Consider the following 19,224-nt stretch of genomic DNA (forward strand, 5'->3'; position numbering starts at 1 on the left):
AGGGCACAGACCACAATCTTAACAGCATTTTATCTATGTGAAAGTGAGGCATGGTGAAGACAAAGGCTGTTCCTTACACTGGAATGCCATCTTGTCTTGTTTTCAATGTTGGTTAGAGGGGGATGCCTTGGCAACAGGCAGAGAGCAGGTTCTGTGGTCTCTGATTCCCTGTACGCACCAGAGAGGCAGGTGTATGCCTGAAAGTGTGTGGTATTGTTTGTCATTCCTCTGAACTGCAGGGTTTAAATGCCAGCTCGTGGATGACCTGCTTCCCACTGCAGGCTGGGTCTCTCTCGTGTTACAACTTTGCAGAGGTTTTTGGGTGTGGTTTACTTTGAAGTTTGTGGCAAAAATGAAATGCTAAACGGTAATAGCTATACCTAGTCAGCGTTCTGTGGTGTGCTTTTAATGTAAGCCTGTACTGCTTGTGGGAAACTGAAGTTGTGCTTGGAGCATCTGAAATGCTTTACTGTTTCCTCATGTACATAGATAGTCTAGTGAAAAAAAACACAACGTGTCCTCCCAATCTCCTTCTGACCTCCACACCCCCTCCCACTGAAACACTTAGAAAAAGTAATAACATACCCAAAATGAATTGCACTTGAATTTTGTGGTTAACACTTCAGGCTTTACTTTTGTTATGATTTAAGAAGTGTAATTGTGTGATGCTAATTCCAACTTTAGATGCTCATGGATATGCATTGATAAAGTTCTATACTGAGAACATCTAGCTGATTTTTGTCTCCTTCCTTGTGACATTATGCCTTGGGGCTGGTCAGCTCTTCTCTTCCCTTTGCTGTTACTCCCCTTGTGTGTGTAGGTGGCAACAGTATTGTTTCTCATGCTTCGTAGACCCAGGGACCTACAGGCCAATCAGTCTCACTTCTGTGCTTGGAGAGGCCATGGAGCAAATTCTCCTGGAAAACTATGCAAAAAAAAAAAAACTATGCAAGGGTATATTGAATATAAGGGGGCAATTAGTTATAGCCAACATGGCTTCACTCAGGGTAGATCGTGTCTGACAGATCTGGCGGCCTTCTACAATGGGGTTACAGTATTGGTGGATAGGGAAAGAGCAACTGGTGTCACCTACCTGGACTTGCACAAGCAATAGTTGGATGTGATGATCCCAGTGGATCTCTTCCAACTCAGGATATTCTATGATTTGATGCTGTTCTTAGCATAGACCTTATAGCAGCCTTCCAATACATAAAGAGGGCCTATAGGAAAGCTGGGGAGGGTCTCTTTGTGAGGGAATGTAGTGATAGGACAAGGAGGAATGGCTATAAACTAAAAGAGGGTAGATCTAGATTTGGCATTAGGAAGAAATTCTTGACACAGAGAGTGGTAAAGCACTGGAACAGGTTGTCAGAGGAGCTGTGGATGCCCCATCCCTGGAGGTGTTCAAGACCAGGCTGGACGGGGCTTTGAGCAACCTGGTCTGGTGGGAGGTGTCCCTTCCCATGGCAGGGTGGTTGGAACTAGGTGATCTTCAAAGTGATCTTCTTCCCTTCCAACCCAAACCGTTCTATGGCTCTATGATTTTGTCATACCCAAACCAAGTTCACATGTTCTCTGCTTATTGTATAGGTTCCTTGCCCTTTTCCTTATTATCCTACTCCTCTTTCTTTGCAATTCTGCTGATTAAATCTTTCTTAAAATTAGATGCTCTGCCCTGATGTACAGACATTAGGAGCATCTTGCTGGCAGAAGGGTTGTAGGGCTACAGGCATGAAAACCATGGAGCATCTTGCTGGCAGAAGGGTTGTAGGGCTACAGGCATGAAAACCATTTTTCTCAAGCACACTGTATGGGTATGTTGTAGTCACCAAGAAATAGATCCGATATGTTGTGTTTCTCCAGATGTTTGAGGTCTGATTTCTTTAACTATTTTTCTCTGTGTGTGTGTGTGTGCACCAAGTATGATGAGATTAAGATTGCACTACAGCCTTTGAAGTTGAAGAGGTAAGAACCATTAGTCTTATTAAAGTTATATTCCTTGACTTGGTAAAAAGGAATAGCATGACGGTTACTATATTTGAGTGCATTAATCACAGAACAATGTTCCTGTTCACATTTCCAACGATGAATCTAATTGTTGACAGCTTGTCATTTTTCTCTGCTTATTTCTATGGTATTACTTAAAATTCATTTCCAGGTTCATTATTCTGTTAAACTTTAAAATGTCTGTTAGCTATTTTGAGACTTGTAGCTTCAGTGATCTACCATGATGATTAGGGGTGGTCAGGAATAACTGCAAATACATTATCTAGAAGTACTGATTAGTTGAAGGTACACTTTTTTTGGTCAATATCCAAGCTCAAGCAACAGACCTTTGAGTGATCTTTCTGCTTGGGTATGAATCCCAGGCCCTGGCCGTAAGAGGATTTGCAGCTGGGACAGTCACTTGAGAGATGGTAAGCATGATCAAACTTCTGGTTTTGTGGAAAGGAAGGTTTTCAGCTGTGTTTTAGCCTGCACATAAGTGAGTGCCACAACTGGCTGTGTTTTTTTTTTTAATTTATTTTCTTTTAAATTTCCCCCTTCCTTTTCGTCACACACATATATAAGTGCCATATATGAGTTATTTATTAGGAAGTTCATATTTGATAGGTTTAATTGCTACAACACCTCCAAACTTTATTCTGTCATATACCAACAATTTGGTGGTTGTACAGCTGAGCCACCACTGATGAGCAAGTACTTCTGTTTTTATTATACTCAGGGTGTAGGCAGCATTTGTTTTTTCCAAACCTCTGATTCTTCTTCCTCATTGATCTGCACAATACACTCATTCTCTGCAGTTTGGTTGATATAAGCTGTTAGTTTGGGAGACTGCTTTGTGTTTGGCAACTGGTAGACCTGTCAGAGCATACTATTTTGGGCCTTGTAGTTAGATCATAATAAGTCATAATTAGTGGCCTCTCCCATGTGAAGGAAACTGTGCCTTTTCAAGTTTCTGAGGTGTTGGTACCAAGGTGACACTTGAATAAAAATGGTGCATCTAGCCAGCTTTCCTTGAAGGTGCAAGGAAGATGGGAAGGAAAAGGAAGTGTCCCCCATTAGGCTACACACCCCAGCACAAAACTCTAGCTTGGTCACATGTGTAGGTGGTCTTTTGGGTGCTGCAGGAGCTGGTGCAGAGGTGAGGTTACCTGTCCAGTGTTGTTCCCTGTTGCTTCTGCTCATGTGCTCACTATGTCATGTCCCTTCCTGTCACTGTCAAGTTGCTTCTCTCCTCCCCCTCCATCCCCAGCAGAACAGCCCCCACTGGAGCACATCATACGTCAGACCTTGGGGCACAGCACCGGTGGGTTGGGAGTCAGCTGGGATCATTCAGATGTGGTAACACTGAGCCTGCAGCCTGCATGGGGAATACCTTGTTCAAATATTTTCCTTGAATGAAGCTGTTTGCAGACAGATAAGAAATACTAGAATCCTAGTGAGCTTCAAAACAGAAGGTTGCAGGGGTTCTTGGGTTTGTTTTACTTAAAGTAAAAACATACACTTTTTTTTTTTTTTGGTCTGTATTTGAAGCAGCTGTTACTTTCTTTGTGGATTTTTTTTTTCTATTTTAAATGAGATATTGTTATATCCAGTGAGGATATATCATAAAAATAAATAAAGAAAAAAGGTTGGGGGGCATTTCAAATGTATTAAATTGCTGATGTGGTGCTCTTTCATACTGTGAAACTCATAAAAGTACTTTGACTTGACAAACCCTCTGAATGACATGGCTGTATGCAGTTTATGAATTAAGTAACTCTGTGTACCTTTTCCTGTGGCGTTCATCCAAACTGAAGTGCGCAAGAGGGCAAATTCTTTTGTTGTTGATAGCATTCCATGTTAACGAGAAGGAATTTCTTGCTTATTGCCTATTGTTTTTGAAGTGGAAAGAGATCACAAGTTGTATAATCTCTCTGTATATCATTGGAGTCTGTTTTTTCTTTTGTTTTTTCCCCCCTGTAACCTGCTACTGCTGGTCAGTTGATCTGTAACAGGTGCAGCAAATGGGTGCTGCAATACACTGCACCTACAGTTTGTTCTACCTTGGTGTTACAAGGGAGGGGGGTGGAGAGAAAGGGGAGGATCGAGGAGGAGAGCAAACCCCACAAGTGAGGAAGCAGCAGGGCTGAATACAGTTTGGTTTCTGTCTCTCAGGAGCTTGCTCAGCAACCAAACCCAGATTCCAGGTGCAGTATTCCATAATCGGTCTGTAATCATAGAAACAGCATGTTCCTCCTCTTCCTCCCCTGCCAAGAGTTTCTGGGTGGTGAATGTCAGTAGCTGGAGTTATTTTTAAAGGCAAGAGGTGAGGCTTGTCGTGCAAAGCCAGAAAGGGGGCGTTTGTTTGCTGAACAGAGCTGACATCAAAGTAGAGATTGCTGCCTACTGGCTAGCCGCTGCTTTATGCCAGGTAATCTTTAACGTACCAGTCAGTCGCTAAGATCACAACCTGCATGTGTATAGGAGAAACGACCTGTATTTATGACCAGAAGATTTGTTTTTTTATTATTATTTCCATGAGCTGGGCTTTGACATTTAGTGGCTCACACTAACCATCCTGCAAAACCTGCTTAGTGCTTTTAACTAAGCAACTGCTTTCTACTTCTCTTCACAGGATAATATAAATGTTTTTCTGAAAGCTTGCGAAAATATTGGACTGAAAGAAGCTCAGCTTTTTCATCCAGGAGATCTTCAGGATTTGTCCAATCGAGTTACAGTCAAGTGAGTTCTGTGGTTTTGTTTTTTCACCTCCCCTTCTCCTTCTAATCTTAACTGAATATGTTTCTCAGTCCATTTTTAAAAATGTTTGCCTATGGAAAATTATTTTAACCTGATAAAAGCAGTTCTGAATACTGTGGTGAGGGTTTATGCATTCTTAAACCTGGTCAATAATATTTGCACAAATTGAATTTCAGAAATGAATTATTATACCTCACACAAGCAAGCTAATTGTTGATGAATATTTACAGTGTTTAATATATAAAATGGAAGCTGTTCAGGTTATTTTAAGCTCAGAGCAAAACTAACTGTTAAATGATATAACAAGCATCACTTTTCTTTATGCTTTGATATTACTGACGTAAAATCTGAAAGGCTGGGGTGGTATTTCTGATGATTATCTGAATTGCTGTGGTTCTTGGGTATGGTATTCCTAAAGGGCTGCTGTCTTCACCACTCCAAATATTAGTCAGATGTTTGTCACTGAGTGTCACACTTCCCCTCAAAGCATGTAAGGGTAGAGACTAAGTGCTGAAAGGTATAGAGTAATTGTTATGCTTACAGAGAAAGAGTTTTCCTCTGAAATCAAAATAGTTTGTTTCTTAAATGTAGTTACTGAATTTGCTAATTTCAGGGGTACTGAGTCTCATAGTTCTTCTAGTTTCTGAGGGATTAAGGTGAAACACCTGTTAAATGCCTACATATGGTGTTTTAAATGTGTGACAGAAATATCTTCATGGGACTTCTTGTTTTGTTACAGTATTAGTTGCTTTTGTTGTGTTAGTACAAAGGATGAGTTTACTGTCATCTCCAAACAGGAAAAGCTTTAGTGAGCTGTGCTGAAAACCTGTCAAGTTAAATGTTAAGAACTGATTCCTGTCTTAAGCTATCAGTTCTATAAAAGAGGAACAGGCAGTGATCCTTCTGTAAATACCAGGAGAAAATATGGTGAAATGACATCCAACTGCTTTAATTAAATATCTTGTAGGTGGACTGGATGGTGCTATGGTGCTATGTTAACATGCTCTTCGCCTGGTTTCGGAATGAAAGCTCATGCATTTTTGAGGTCTGATACTTGAGATGGAAATGTGTTTTTCCAGGCTTTGAGTCATACCTGAAACATAATTTCTTGCTAATGTGGTGTTTGGGATTTGGCACCCCTCCAGAACGCTGGTATCCTCTATCTGGCTCTTATATCACACTGAAAGCTAGAGGCTTGGTAACCTCTGGCAAGCCTTAATTATCCACAAAAACCTGTGGTAAAGTTATTTTGGTTGAGGCTTACTCTACAGGTATAGATGAGATGGTTGGACACTATCGGGAGCTGGTCTTCAGCAATGTAAATAATGACAGCCTGAAAGCCAGGGGAGGTCAGATAGGTAGAGAGCTAACAAACTGTTGTGCAAGTTATGCTGTCCAACTTGTCCCTATGTTAACCACAGTGCCCAAGTGAGGTCAGCCATGAAATTAGTCTAGTGGGCCCATAACTGTGGGTTTCTTCTGTTTTGTTTAATTTCTTTGGATTCTTTCAGCACTACTAGTTCTACTTCCAGGAGCAGAATAAGGTCGGAATGTGAATTTGTCATAAGGCAACAGGCATATTGCATCAGACTTGCTTTGCAATAGATTAATTAGTGTTTTTCAAAAAAGCAGATTTGATTGCGTCTTGTGGACAGCAGTGCAGGGAGTCTGGGTTATAGTTGAAAGAGCTGCCAGCTATATAGCTGTACTCTTTTTAAGTTGTTTCAATTAAAGTTCGATTTTCCACACATTATGTATCATATAACACTGCCACAGTATGTTTAAAATGCTTACAAAGTAATTCAAAACTTCTGTATCTGACCATGCTGTAAAGTGGTAACTGAGCTATGCTAACACATTTTGACATGTTTAGGAGTTTGTGGAGGGACATTTTATTGCAAGAAATAGAGGAAATAAGTTATACAAAGGTAACTCTCTGCTGAAAAGTTAATTATGCATTATTTGATCACCCAGGGGGCAAGCTAGTCTTCAGACAGTTTCCAGAGAAAGTCGTATGTGTGTCAGGAAAGAAATGCTGATCAGGAGCTTGCTGATCAATCTCTCTCTCTCTCTCTCTCTCTCTCTCTTTCTCTCTCTCTCTCTCTCTCTCTCTCTCTCTCTCTCTCTATATATATATATATATATAATGTAATAGAAGTGTGTCTAATTCCACTTGAATGTATATTATATTTCAAAATTTGTTGGATATCAGTCGTCAGGAAAGGGATATTGTTACATGCATTGCTTTTGTGTTATCGTCTGTTAACCCTGGTTTCAGCATTAAAAGTAAATCATTTCTTGTCATGAGGAGGGAAGACTTTCTTGTATGCTGATTTTTATAAAAGATTGCATTTCACTTCGGGCTATCTGGCATTCCCAAGCAAATTTCTTTTGCCGCCATCACCTGAGGCTAATTGCCCACATCTTGAATCAGCTGTGATAGGTTATACAGGATAATATTAATGTGTGCCTGAAGCAGCATGTATTTTGACACCTTGATAGTATTCCTGTTTTCTAGTGCAGCACCACTGTTAGTATGTGCTTTTTATCTACCCAAAGTAGATTAAGTAAACTGTTGCTTAAACAGTAAGCTTTTTAAGGCTGGGATTGCTGAGAGCAGTACTTAGTGCTCTGGTAGGCAACTCATATGTACTACCAGACAGAAAATGCCAACTTGTGTTGTATGTGAAAAGAGTGTGTAAAGAGGAGGATGTCATTGAAAGGGTGGGTCCACCTCCAGCATTAAGAAGACCACCAGAGCTGTCTTCATATCTTGGAGCAAAACCAACCTCTAACACTGACTGGGAGGTTGCATTTCTGTCTGAGCTGTGCTTGGCCTTGCATGAGTTTGTCCAATTGCTTTTTGAACCCTGTAATGCCTCCAACACTCAGGATGTCTTGTACTGGGAAAGTCTTCAGTCTAACAATGCATTATGTGAAGTATTTCCTTTGCTCCTCCTGTGTCTGATGCCTGACAGTTACATTTGGTGTCTCTTATATTATGGGAAATTATATGCCTTTGGGCTGTTGGGCATCTTAACAGACTTTGACCTGTCCCACCTGGCTATGCTCCCTTCCCAATTAGCCAAGTTATTTTCTGCTTCTTGCTTGCTATTGTATCTGGGTGTGCTTGCTGCCTTTCACTGCACCTTGACTGATGCCAATGTATCTTTCAGCATCATCAACAATATATGTCAGTGTCAAGCCATTAGGAGTTACCAATTCTTGTTTTTATATAGTGTGGTGTTGTCACTTGAGCAAGGTAAGACTCTCTGTTGCTTGTGTCTTGCCAGAAGCTATAGTAAGAAATAATTTTCCTATCTGGAAATAAGGTTGCAACTTTTCAATTGGTTTTTAATTATTAGCATTTTTATGGTGACTGAGATGATGTACAGGCATAATGTGAAACCCTTCTCTGTAATTACTATTTATATGTGGGACAAGAATCCTCTTAAATTTCCAGTATGTTGGAGACTCTTAGTTCCAAGTGATTATGCGATTATCCTTTTTGCAAAGGAAAAGCTGCTTAAAATTTTATTGTTTAGAAGTTTGTGTGAAGAGGGCTGGTTAAAATTACTGGTTGTTGTTCAAAGGATTGCAAACTATGCTTTGCCAGATCAGCAAAGAGATTAGTTGTTGAGTGATGTGGAAAAATATACTGGCATGGATGGTTTATTTTCTGCCAATGAAAATGTGTATAGATTAATGCCTGAGACTTATATTTCAGTATTTCTGTAAATCTGCAGAAATTATTTCTCAGTGGTATAGTACAGCAATGTGTCATGTTTTCCAATAAAAGTTATCCAGATGGACTTATTTCACACATACTGTGTCCGACAGTCATATGTATATTGTCTCAGATATTTGTGTAAATGCATGTGTTCCTCTTAGATTTTCTCTCTCTCTCTCTCTCTCTCTCTCTATATATATATATATATATACACATATATATATATATATATAATATTTTAGCCTGGGATTTTATTGTTTTGAATCAGATGTTATCTTAAAATGCAGCATTTTTTTTCAGTAATACAAGGTTGTCAAAATATTTCATTTTATTATTTTCTAGTTCTATCACAGAACATAATACGAGCTTGGCAACTTTGAGTTGACAGCACAGTTAACATTTAAAAATGCTAAGCACTTCCTTACCCAGCTCTTCAGAATTGACACACCCAGTTGTTCCCAGCTGTGGAAGTGTACTTAGCAAAACAAAGCCATGAAGTGAGAACTTGCTTAGACAGACATCAAACTTTGGTTCTGATTGAATTTGCTATCCCAATTATCATTTTAAAAGGAGGCAGCCTAGTGTGGAATAATAATACATGATACTATTAAATATACTAAGCCAAGCTTCTGTGTAAGAATTCAGTATGCTATCTTAAATAGCAAATGTTTTTTGAAACTAATGCAAACCCAATGCTGTCTCATGTCTTATTGTAATAATTTTATTCTTCTATAAATATAAAAAATATTTGACTCCTACTAATATTATTACTGTGGGTTTATATTCAGAGTAGGTCTTGAGTGAAACAAAAATATTGTCTTGTAAGATAGCTGCAAGTATCTCAGAACCCAACATATCTCAGACTATGATATTTGGATAAGGCTTTCAACTTTTTGCTGCTCTGTACTTCTTCTTTATTCATCTTCAGTTCTATATACTAAATGAAGTAGAAATCATATGAAGTAAACAGATAAACCTGTCAGAGAAATCTTGCTGAAGTACAAATAACTACATAAATCAGATGAAGTAAGAGAGCCGTGATATTTCTAAGTTTTGGATAGTATTAACTATCAATTTAGAGGTCGTTTAGCACGATTATTTTTCATAACTTCCTAAAGCAAAAAACAATTCTGCAAAAATTTGTTTGCAGCGCTTTCTGTAGCACAAAGTGTTACATATCTAGAGCCAACTAGAAAGAGGTATTAACGACAGTTATGTCATGCTCATCATTGTGTTGATGCATATCAGAAGCTAAATTTTTGAGACAGGCTCTCTTTCCACAAAAACATTGTTCAGAGATAAGATGTGTGTTTAAAGTCAAGCTTGAGAAAATGAAACATTTGCTTACGACCCCATCACTTAGCCTGTATTCTGTTGTTTTTCCTATAAGCAGTATACATTTTACAGGGATTCAGGGATTTTTTTTTGATTAAACTTTAAAAATGAACAATTATACTGATTTATACAATCTCTTTTGAACGTATGTACACAATTTCTACAAGCCATATCACAAGTGTTGTACCATACTAAACCACCCTTTCCTTTTAGGCGCTGTCAGAAAGTAAGCCTTCTTAGCACCGAGTTAAGCCAAACACAAAACGTTCTCTGGTACCTACCTTCTTTATCCCATAAGTCAGATTACTGTAAAACTAGTGCTTCCTTTCAGTGATTAAATTTCTTTACTTGTCTTTTTTTTGGGGCAGCTGAAAAATATGCAGATATAGGGTGCTGAAAATACTGTTAAAGCAGTAGCAAAAAGAGTTTGAATGTAGATGTAGCATCTTTGAGTTTGACGTTCATGTGCTAGGAAAGGAACTGCATAAAAGTAGATTTTACCTTCTAACAGATTTAGTTTATGTATATATGCTTATGTTTCTCATGAGTTTAATTTTTTTTTTTTCTGTCTAGTCTTGAGGAAAATGATGGGTTTCCTGTTTTCACTTGTTCCTCATTGAGGATACTTTCTTCTTCAGGGTCAATGAAGGCAAAGTAAAATTTCAGTTCGTATGTTATAAATGTTACAGCTACTGAATAGATCATTGAAGAAAGCAATCTGTGTAGGAAGCCCTGAAAAGGTGGTCTTTCTGAGTGGAGAATTATTGTCAGTGCTCTTAAGAATTTGTTTTGCAAACCTGTAGCACCTGTAGTTGTGTTGATGCCTACATGGGAATCTTAGCTGTCATTTAGGAAGTCCAGCTGTGTTCTTCCTAATGGTATGGTTAGAACAAACATTTTTACCAAAGTGTGCTGTGAGAAAACTAGACGGAAAATAGAGAACAATTTTTAAAAGAAACAGTGATTTAGTAGGAAGAGACAGAGGGTCTCTGACTCTTCAAATGCTTATAATTCAATCATGAACATTGGACAGCTAGTCTCAGCCTTTGGGGGAATTCCTTAAGTTTGCTTTGCCAGTGACACTCAGCAATTTGAACTGTCTGGCAATTGACTTAGCTAAAGGTTTGAGATGTAATAAGAAACTTCTGAAACTAGTATCCCATCATGTCCTTCACAAAGAGCTGCCCAATTTTGATCAAAGGAGGCACAGTCTAACACCATGGGAATAGAGATTTAAAAAAAAAAAAAAAAAAAGAGAATGCGAGTCAATCTGTGGTCAGGTAGCTCAGAGTTGGTGTTTGTTGTTGATAATATTGAATTCATACTTGGCTCTTCTTGCATATCTAATGTACTTACAGAGTTAATATAGCTTCTTGAATTCTTTTTTACTTAAGAATTTCAGACTTATAATGAGTATGTGATGGACCTGAGCCTGAGTTTGCTGTAGTGATTTAATGTTACTAAGAAACGCACAATATGAGTCGAAAAACCTAGTTCTAATTTGGCTTCTTAAAAAAAAAAAAAAAATCGGAAACACCCTTTCCTGCCTTTTTATTTTGTGTAGAACAGAACGTTGTGGACTGGATGAAAGCCAAGAACTTCAATGCAAGAAATATCATGGTAGTTAGCCCTAGACTCAAACCTGTGTAAGGTGTCCAGGTGGTATTTGTATGACTGAAAAGTCAATCAATCCAAAGGCACAAAGTTTTTAAAAAAACTATCCCTGAATTCAAGTTGAGGGGGAATGGAATGAAAGAATGGGTTTTGTGGAATGAAAACATTTCTTTAAAAACAATTTTATTAGAATAATGCTGCTTTTTGAGATCATTTACTGAAATCCAGGGAAATAACACTTCTTGCACATGTGGTTGTAATAGGATTTTATTGTGGTAACTAAGTTTCCTAGTGACACTACCCTTTAAATGGAAAAGTGCAGCACCCTCACTACAGAATAATTTAGAGATGTTCCTATGACTTTGGAAGTTTGGAAATTTTTATTTGCTATGGACATTTTCATAGAATTGAGTAATACTCACAGCAGCTAATCTTCTTGGGCATATCCATATTTTAAACATTAAAATTGGTGTATAGCTTGTGACAACTCCTTTCAAGATCATATATTTCACGTTTTACTTTTATCAATACTGTCACACAGAGGTTAAAAAAGAAACAAAATTGAATAAGTGTATTTCATCTGTCATGTTATGCTGTTGTGCTTACTGTACAATACTCACACATGTCATTAATTTGCATATCTTTTAAATCATTCCAGTAAAACCATTGTAGGTAACAAAGTGTTCCAGACTTTGGACCATACCTTCCAGGAACTAACCTCCAACTCTTCAATATAAACTCTATAAAATGTTGGGTGCGGTACTATATAATCTTCCAACTTTCTGTGAAGTTTCTGATCATGAAGAGAAATGTTTGAGATTGTTCATTTTTTCTGTTGAGTAGTTTAACAGTTAATTTACATTTTTATGGGGTTGCATTCTTGATGGTGTTTGATTATCATTTATCTGTTTTATGAGATGACTTTGCTGAAAGAATGACAAACTTCTAGGTATATGTGTACCTAGAAGCATACAGAAAGACTGAAAAAATTTGGAGAAAATGACAATAATGTATGGTAGTAATACTGAGAGTAATTCAGTGACATTCAGTAATACTGCCAGTAATTTAGTGACATGTATCCATAGTCTTATTGGTATTTGAATACTTATGCTACAAAACTGAATGATTTGGTGAAGAAGGTTACAGTAACTTCTTGCTAGAATATCTTGGTTTCTTCCAAGTTGTCATTCTGGATCCTAATACACTTGAAAAGTATCTCGGGGGGAGGTGGGAAGGTGGAAGGTTTTGTATCCCCACAGTGCTTTCAGAGATTTAAATTCTAATTATTAATTCTAATTATCAAGCTCAGGATCGCAAAGCCCCAACCATCCTGGTAGCCTCCAGTGAACTTGCTGCATTTTATCATGGCCTCCTGTCCCCTGTTCTAGGGGACACCAGTCCAGAAGCATCAATATATATTGTAGTGTAACAAGCCCTGAGGAAGGAGGGGATGATCACAGCCATCAACTTGTGCCCATGCTGCCTTTTTGAACAACTCCCCACCCTGCTGTGCTGTGGCAGGGGTTAGTTTGTCCCAGGGGCAGGACTCGGACTTTGTCCTCTCTGAAAGTCCGGAGGTTCCCGCAGAGCCAGTCCTCCTGCCTGCCCTGCTGTCTCCAACTGGCAACCCTGCCCAGCTGCGTATCGACTGCGCCCTCCCTGTGCTCTCTTAGGCTCAGTGGCAGGGCGTATCAGAAACCAACTCTAAAGAAGATGTGAAAGTTGCTCTGGCAGGTTACTCAGACTAGAGTAAGGAGGCTGAGTAATGTGGGATATATTTCCTCTTTCCTTTCTCTTCTAGAAAAAGCATCCTGTGAATGTAAACGTACACACCTTTGAACCCAGTACATAAAGATACTCATCAGTTGACGTGGATTCCAATGCATGATATGATAAAGTATTTAACTGGGGTGGGGAAAGGGAGGCTAAGTTCAAAATACTTTTGCTTTGGCAAAGGATATTAAATTACAGACAGCCACTTGTGCCCTGTGAATTAGTGCTCAAATATGCACGTCAGACTTATGATGCAATAATGTACGCTTCTTAACTCTGTGACCTGATGTTTTTAAGATGCTGTCAGCAGTAATTATTTTCTAGGGTGAGAGATGTGCTTTGTAAAATACTACCTAAAAATGCCCAAGGTAACAGAAGGCACAATATACTTATGTATGGTTTGACTTTAAGATGCGATCTAAGAGCTGTGGAATTAGGGAATTGCTGTTCAGTTCTGCAAACTAATCCTAATCTGTCCAAATTTACAAGTATTCACAGTTCTAGTAAGCCACTTTTAATAATCTTGCAGGCTAATTTTTCAGAAGCGTTATTCTTTATTTGTACAAAATAGAAGGAAAACTTGGGTTACTTAAGTGAGAACAGAAAAATCAGGACAATTCCAATTTCATACAGAAAACGGTGAGCTCTGGAACAGCTGATACTGCCCAGGCCTGAAACTCCTCGGATAGGGTTAGGAGTTTCTGTAAAAGTGTCTGTTCAGTGGCAGTCAAAGTCCCACACAGAAATATAACCCAAATATTGCTAAGAATTATGAGGACTAGAAAAAACAATGGCACATTATTATGCTGTTGTGGGTAATCTGGAGTTTGCTGGTATTATAAATACCACCTGAAGCTTTGCACTTTGATCGCTTTCCTTTTTGCCATTCTCCCACCTCTTCCCCAGATACCCACAAAATTAAACTATGGCATTGGGAGATCTTCATTCTTGTGACAATTCTCTGACTGTAAGTAAGAATAGTTTCTGCTGCTTTTCTAAAGATGCTAGGAGTCCTTAGCCAGAAAAAGAGGTGATGGATGAAGAGGAAAGGTGGACAAAGCAATGAGCAACAAATGAACATAGAAACCTCACTAGCAAATGTTACAGCAGAGTAGTTCAACTAGTCTCTGTGTCTCACACTATAAGAATAATCAACCAAAAGAAGGGGTAGCAGGTTTCCTTGATAAGAGTTTGCTTGAGTTCAGAGGGTAGTGGAGAAGTTCATGGAAGAGAAATCTCTTAGGAGTTACTTAACACAGGAAAACCCCATCTAGCTTGGGAAGTGCCTGAGGGAGAAGCTTCTTGCTTGCTTTGTTTTTATTCTTCCTTAGGCAACCATTCAGCATCCCATCCTCCTTGGCTAGACAGGGTTTTGATCTGGCCCCACGTGGACACTCCTGAGTGAGCTTTGGCAAAGGTCACATCCAGTGAAAGCTGGTTTTAACTTGTGTAAATTTTGATGACTGCCTCCAAGAAAGCATGGCTGAGGAAAGAAATCAGGCACAAATTTTATGGAAGCAAATAATTTTATGGAAGCAAATAAAAAATTTGATTTTCTAAATCAGTCAAACAATCTACTATTGTTAAGCTTTAGCAAGTGTGGAACGTTGTATACAGAGAATGAAGAGGTCAATAAAATTGTTGTGGGGAGGGATTATACACCTTTTAATCTAGACCAGCATTTCACTTCTACGTGTAGCCAGGTTTTGCTATTGTGAAAAGAAAAACATTATAAATTCTTAGAAATTAACTTTTCTTTCATCAAACCATTTGGTATTTTAGTAAGAGCTTAATAAGAGTAATAGGAATGGCTGAAGTTCTCTGCCAATAAGCTGGCACATATATTTGCATATGCTATATTCAGCATCATTACTGAAAACCTACTTTTGCTCTAAAAAGATCAGTTAATTTAAGAGGCTTTGTTACTGGTTTTGGCATGGGTAATGTAACTGGAAGATCACACATCAGATGGTTATGCAGAAGGCACACCCACCCAGCTTGAATAAGCACAGAAGATGCATCAGTAATGATGTTCCTCTGCTGTGCTCATCCTGCAAAACACTTGCTTTTGCTGTGCAGAACACTTTATTCTTTGAAATACGGACTCTTCTCTTGTATTCAATGTTGATTGCTGTTGAGAAATCATACAGAAGCCACTTTGCAGTAGTTACTAATTAGTGTTATTTGACACTTCATTATGATGTTTTGTTCCTTCAAGACGAAAATAATTACATTGCAAAAGAATAACTTTTGTAAGTAACATTATGTCCTTCTGAGACACTTCCCTCTTCTAGCTGTGACCAAATTCTTCAGTTTAATTCAGTCTTCTCTAATACTATTTGAATAACCCGCAAATGCATTCAACAAGTCAATTTGTTTAATTACGGCATAACCCATACAGAAATTTCCAGTTACTTAGGTGGTATAGTCAGTCTAGGGTGGTGATTGCCATCAAAATAATACGACTGTGCTTGTAAGTTTCTACTTTTCTATCTGGTACTCTTTTTCATTGTTCAGGTAGGACTGTAAGTCTATGAATCCATGGGCTGATGGCAGCCAATGTACAAGCCCACAATCTTGAGCTTTGTTTGCTGGGGTCCACGTGAATGATGGCTGCGCGGTATCTGCTTGCAGCTGTGCACTAGGCTCTGTGTGCAGGAGGACAAATTAAGCTCATCATATGCCTTCCCAGTACTGTTGTGGAAAGAGTATACAGTGTTGCCCCAGGTACTCAGAATGAACTAGGCAAGTAGCCTATGTTTGTACTGTGTCGTGTGTCTGCCAAAGTTGCTTGATAAATTTACTTCTTTTAATGGACAGTGTGAGTATTATCAAGAGAAAAGCTGGAGTGCAGTGCTGGTGCTTGTCGGTTTTGTCAGAAGGCATATTTGCACAATAAGGTGCTACAGTGAAAGGGCAGAGAAGTGTGTGTGGGAGAAAGCTGGACAAGGTAAAAACTGAAGTATCTGATGGCAAGGGTTGGATTCACACTTGTGAAATTCAGTTCAAGTGTGAGTTGTGAAATCTTCACTGAAATAGGGCTCAGAAAAGAAAGGAAATCTTACTCTTAAAAACAAATTTAATGTATCAAATATCTTCCTAGGACTTTTTTTAGCCTTTACTTTTTTTCTTCCCAAAAAATGAATTTTGCAATGAAAAAGTGCTGTGGCTTGAAAAACTGTCTAAATATAAATACACACTGAACATGAAGATATATGAGAATAAAAAAAAATAAGTCCTGGTTCCTTCCAGCAGCTCAAATACGAGCACATAAACGAAAATGGTGAAGTAGAAGTAGGCCAAAAAGCAGAGGGTTCTCTTTCCTAAGTAGCATAGTCTCTGAAGAATAAAGGAGTTAACTGGTTCAGACAGTACACAGCTTTGCATTGTTTTAAAGGAAGAGAGTAGACCTATGCAATGAAGGGTACTGGATTGACTTGGCTCCTAGGCTGTGGGAGCAGCAGCACCTTTGCTAACATTGAGCTGCAGCTCATGCTGCCTCCACTCCAGAGCTTGTGTGTCATGGCTATGTGTGACTGCATCCTGCTGGAGTAGCATCATGTCGTGCAAGACATCGCTTGTCTTTCCCTGTCCACAAGAGTTTTAGCATTTCTGTGCTGCTTGGTGTAGCTATCTAACCTGAGCTTTACTTAAATTGCTGTGTTGCTCTACACATCTTGTTACAAGATAATGTAGCGAGGACAAAAGAAGGGAATGGCAGTAAAATTAGATGCAAAGCTAACATTAAAGAATACAGTTCTTTATTATTAACTGTGGTGGAGAAATGGATCTTAGCTGGTCACAGAAGCATAGCAACCTATTTTCAGCATCACCAAAATCCATCTTCCCATTCTTAAATGCAGCACCTCTTCGGGCAGAATGGTTTCATTTGCATACCCACAGGTGTTTTTCTCATTTTTATAGAGGAACCTGAACTGAACGACTCTGCATGGGCTCGATTCCAGTACAGGGGAGGTGGGGAAGCAGTGAACACTCTGAGCTGCTTCTTTTCTGTTACGCAGGAATATATTTGTATGGTTTATTTGTGCAAAAATGAATTGCTGAGCAGTCAGAGGAGGGGGAGAAGCTTGCTTTTATTTTCTGGGGAAGGAATCTTTTTTTGATGGAAATGTACCCAAGGCATAGGTAGTTATGTAAGGAGCTTTTGTTTGTGAAATTTTTGTCAGGAAAGCAAATATCTTCATGCTCCTAGAAACTGTTTGGTCAGGCTTAATTGCATGTAGGTTTTGGCATACAGTGTTTAATGGAACATGTTCCTGTTATTTTTGCATCTGTAGACACAGGAGTGATTGGGTTCCTTGTGAGCTGAAATAAGTAGCAGTGAGAGTGGTGGAAGAAAACTACTGAACAGTGATTTTTCTACCGTCATCTGTGAGAGAATTGTCCAGCTAATTATTTCAGGTTACTTCAGCTCTTGGTACTGTGGCATCTTTGTCAATGTTATATATTTAATTGTGAAAGCTGTCTTCAGTTTCAAAATGAGTGTTATTAAGGTCAATGTTTACCTGTAAAATATTCTAGAATCTGCATTTTCCTGTAAGTGAAGAAGGTGTAGCATAATCTCAGTTTAAAGTCCTTTTACTGTAGGTGATCTACGTGCCACTGTTTCTGTGGTTTGGAACTAGCCTTCTGATCACTCTCCAGCTAACTTAGGATAGGATACCTAATGAAGATGCTTTTTTTCTCTTCTCATTCTCCATTGCTTGGGCCTCTTTGCCAGGCAACTTGTAAAACAAACAGCAACACTGGGGCAGCCTCAAAGAGTGCCTGCTTTGAAGTAGAAGACAAGTGACGGTTATAAAAGGTTATTCTTTAATGGTATTGCAAAATGCAGCTGTAGAGCTTTTCATCCATTTCCTTATTAAATTGTGTAATGCCCTGATCCATACACAGAAAAAGTAGTGGGTAATTATTGTTGGGGGGGGGGGGGAGGGAAACACTTGTACTTTCCTTGGTGGTGGAGGATATTGTAGTAATTTGTTTACAGCTAGGATCTGGAAGTATCTGGATTATTGAACAGATTGCTTTTCAATGATGGTCAACTCAGCAAGATATGGGAATAAAGAAAAGAGCGTGAGGAAACTGGGATAGTCATAGAATCATAGAACGGCTTGGGTTGGAAGTCATCTTAAAGCTTATCTAGTTCTAACCCCACTGCCATAGGCAGGGTTACCACCCACTAGATCAGGTTGCCCAGGGCCTCATCCAACCTGGCCTTAAAGACCTCCAGGGATGGGACATCCATAGCTTCTCTGGACAGCCCTGTAGAAGACAGAGGGCAGAAGAAAAAAAAAAAAAAAAGTTAATTCATTAAATAAAGCAAATTGTGGTTTATTCCAATATTTCTTCACTTAAAAAAAAAAAATGTACCTGCAATAAATCTGATAATTAAGAGAGTACATGGAGTACATGATACTGTGTTCGTGGAATAGGATTGCTTATTTGGTTTGACTTTGATAATGACTCCACTAAAGCTGGCTTACCACTGGTGGTACTCCCTGGCTGGTCTTCTACTTGTGGAAGTGCTTTGGTAAGGCTCAGTTATACATGTGAAATATGTGAAATGCAGAATCTGCTGTGCTAACAAAAAATAACAAAAAGGCTTTTTTTTTTTTTTTTTTTTTTTTTTTTTTTTTTCCTTTAAGAAAGCATAATTTCAAAGCAGCTTTTATCTTTAGATGTTGCTCTGAAATGAGGGGCATGTTAGAGAACATACTGCGGGGGTAGTTGGTATGACACTCAGAATGAGTGTATTTGAGATTTTACATGTTGTAAATGAGCACAAAATGAATTTAAATTTCTTGTATGTTAAAGGTCTGTTTACTTCACAAGCTGCTGATTTCTGTTCTTGTTTCAACCTTCATCAGTACTAAAATTCCAGTGTTGCTGCTTAAAAAGAGAAGGGATTATGGGATGGTTGACAGGATGCTTTTTTTTTTTCCCTTGTATAGAATATCTCTGTCTTTAATGCATTGTTCTTTTCCTGATAGCTTTTCTTTGTGAAA

General features: G+C 38.7%; 1 protein-coding gene across 4 annotated transcripts in view; it reads left to right on the forward strand.

The window, feature by feature from the left end:
• Positions 1-4,349: 4,349 nt before the first annotated feature.
• LMO7 (LIM domain 7) overlaps positions 4,350-19,224 on the forward strand; it is a 72,598-nt gene continuing 57,723 nt past the window's right edge. For 2 of the 4 annotated variants that reach the window (XM_084283456.1, XM_084283461.1), the window contains exons 1-2: positions 4,350-4,417; positions 4,622-4,728. The gene's annotated coding sequence lies outside the window, so the exon portion shown is untranslated. The remainder of the gene's footprint in view (positions 4,418-4,621; positions 4,729-19,224) is intronic. The other 2 variants (XM_084283459.1, XM_084283463.1) reach the window with 2 other exon arrangements.

The sequence above is a fragment of the Netta rufina genome (genome assembly GCF_964035555.1).
Source record: "Netta rufina genome assembly, chromosome: 1".
In the NCBI taxonomy this organism is placed as follows: domain Eukaryota; kingdom Metazoa; phylum Chordata; class Aves; order Anseriformes; family Anatidae; genus Netta; species Netta rufina.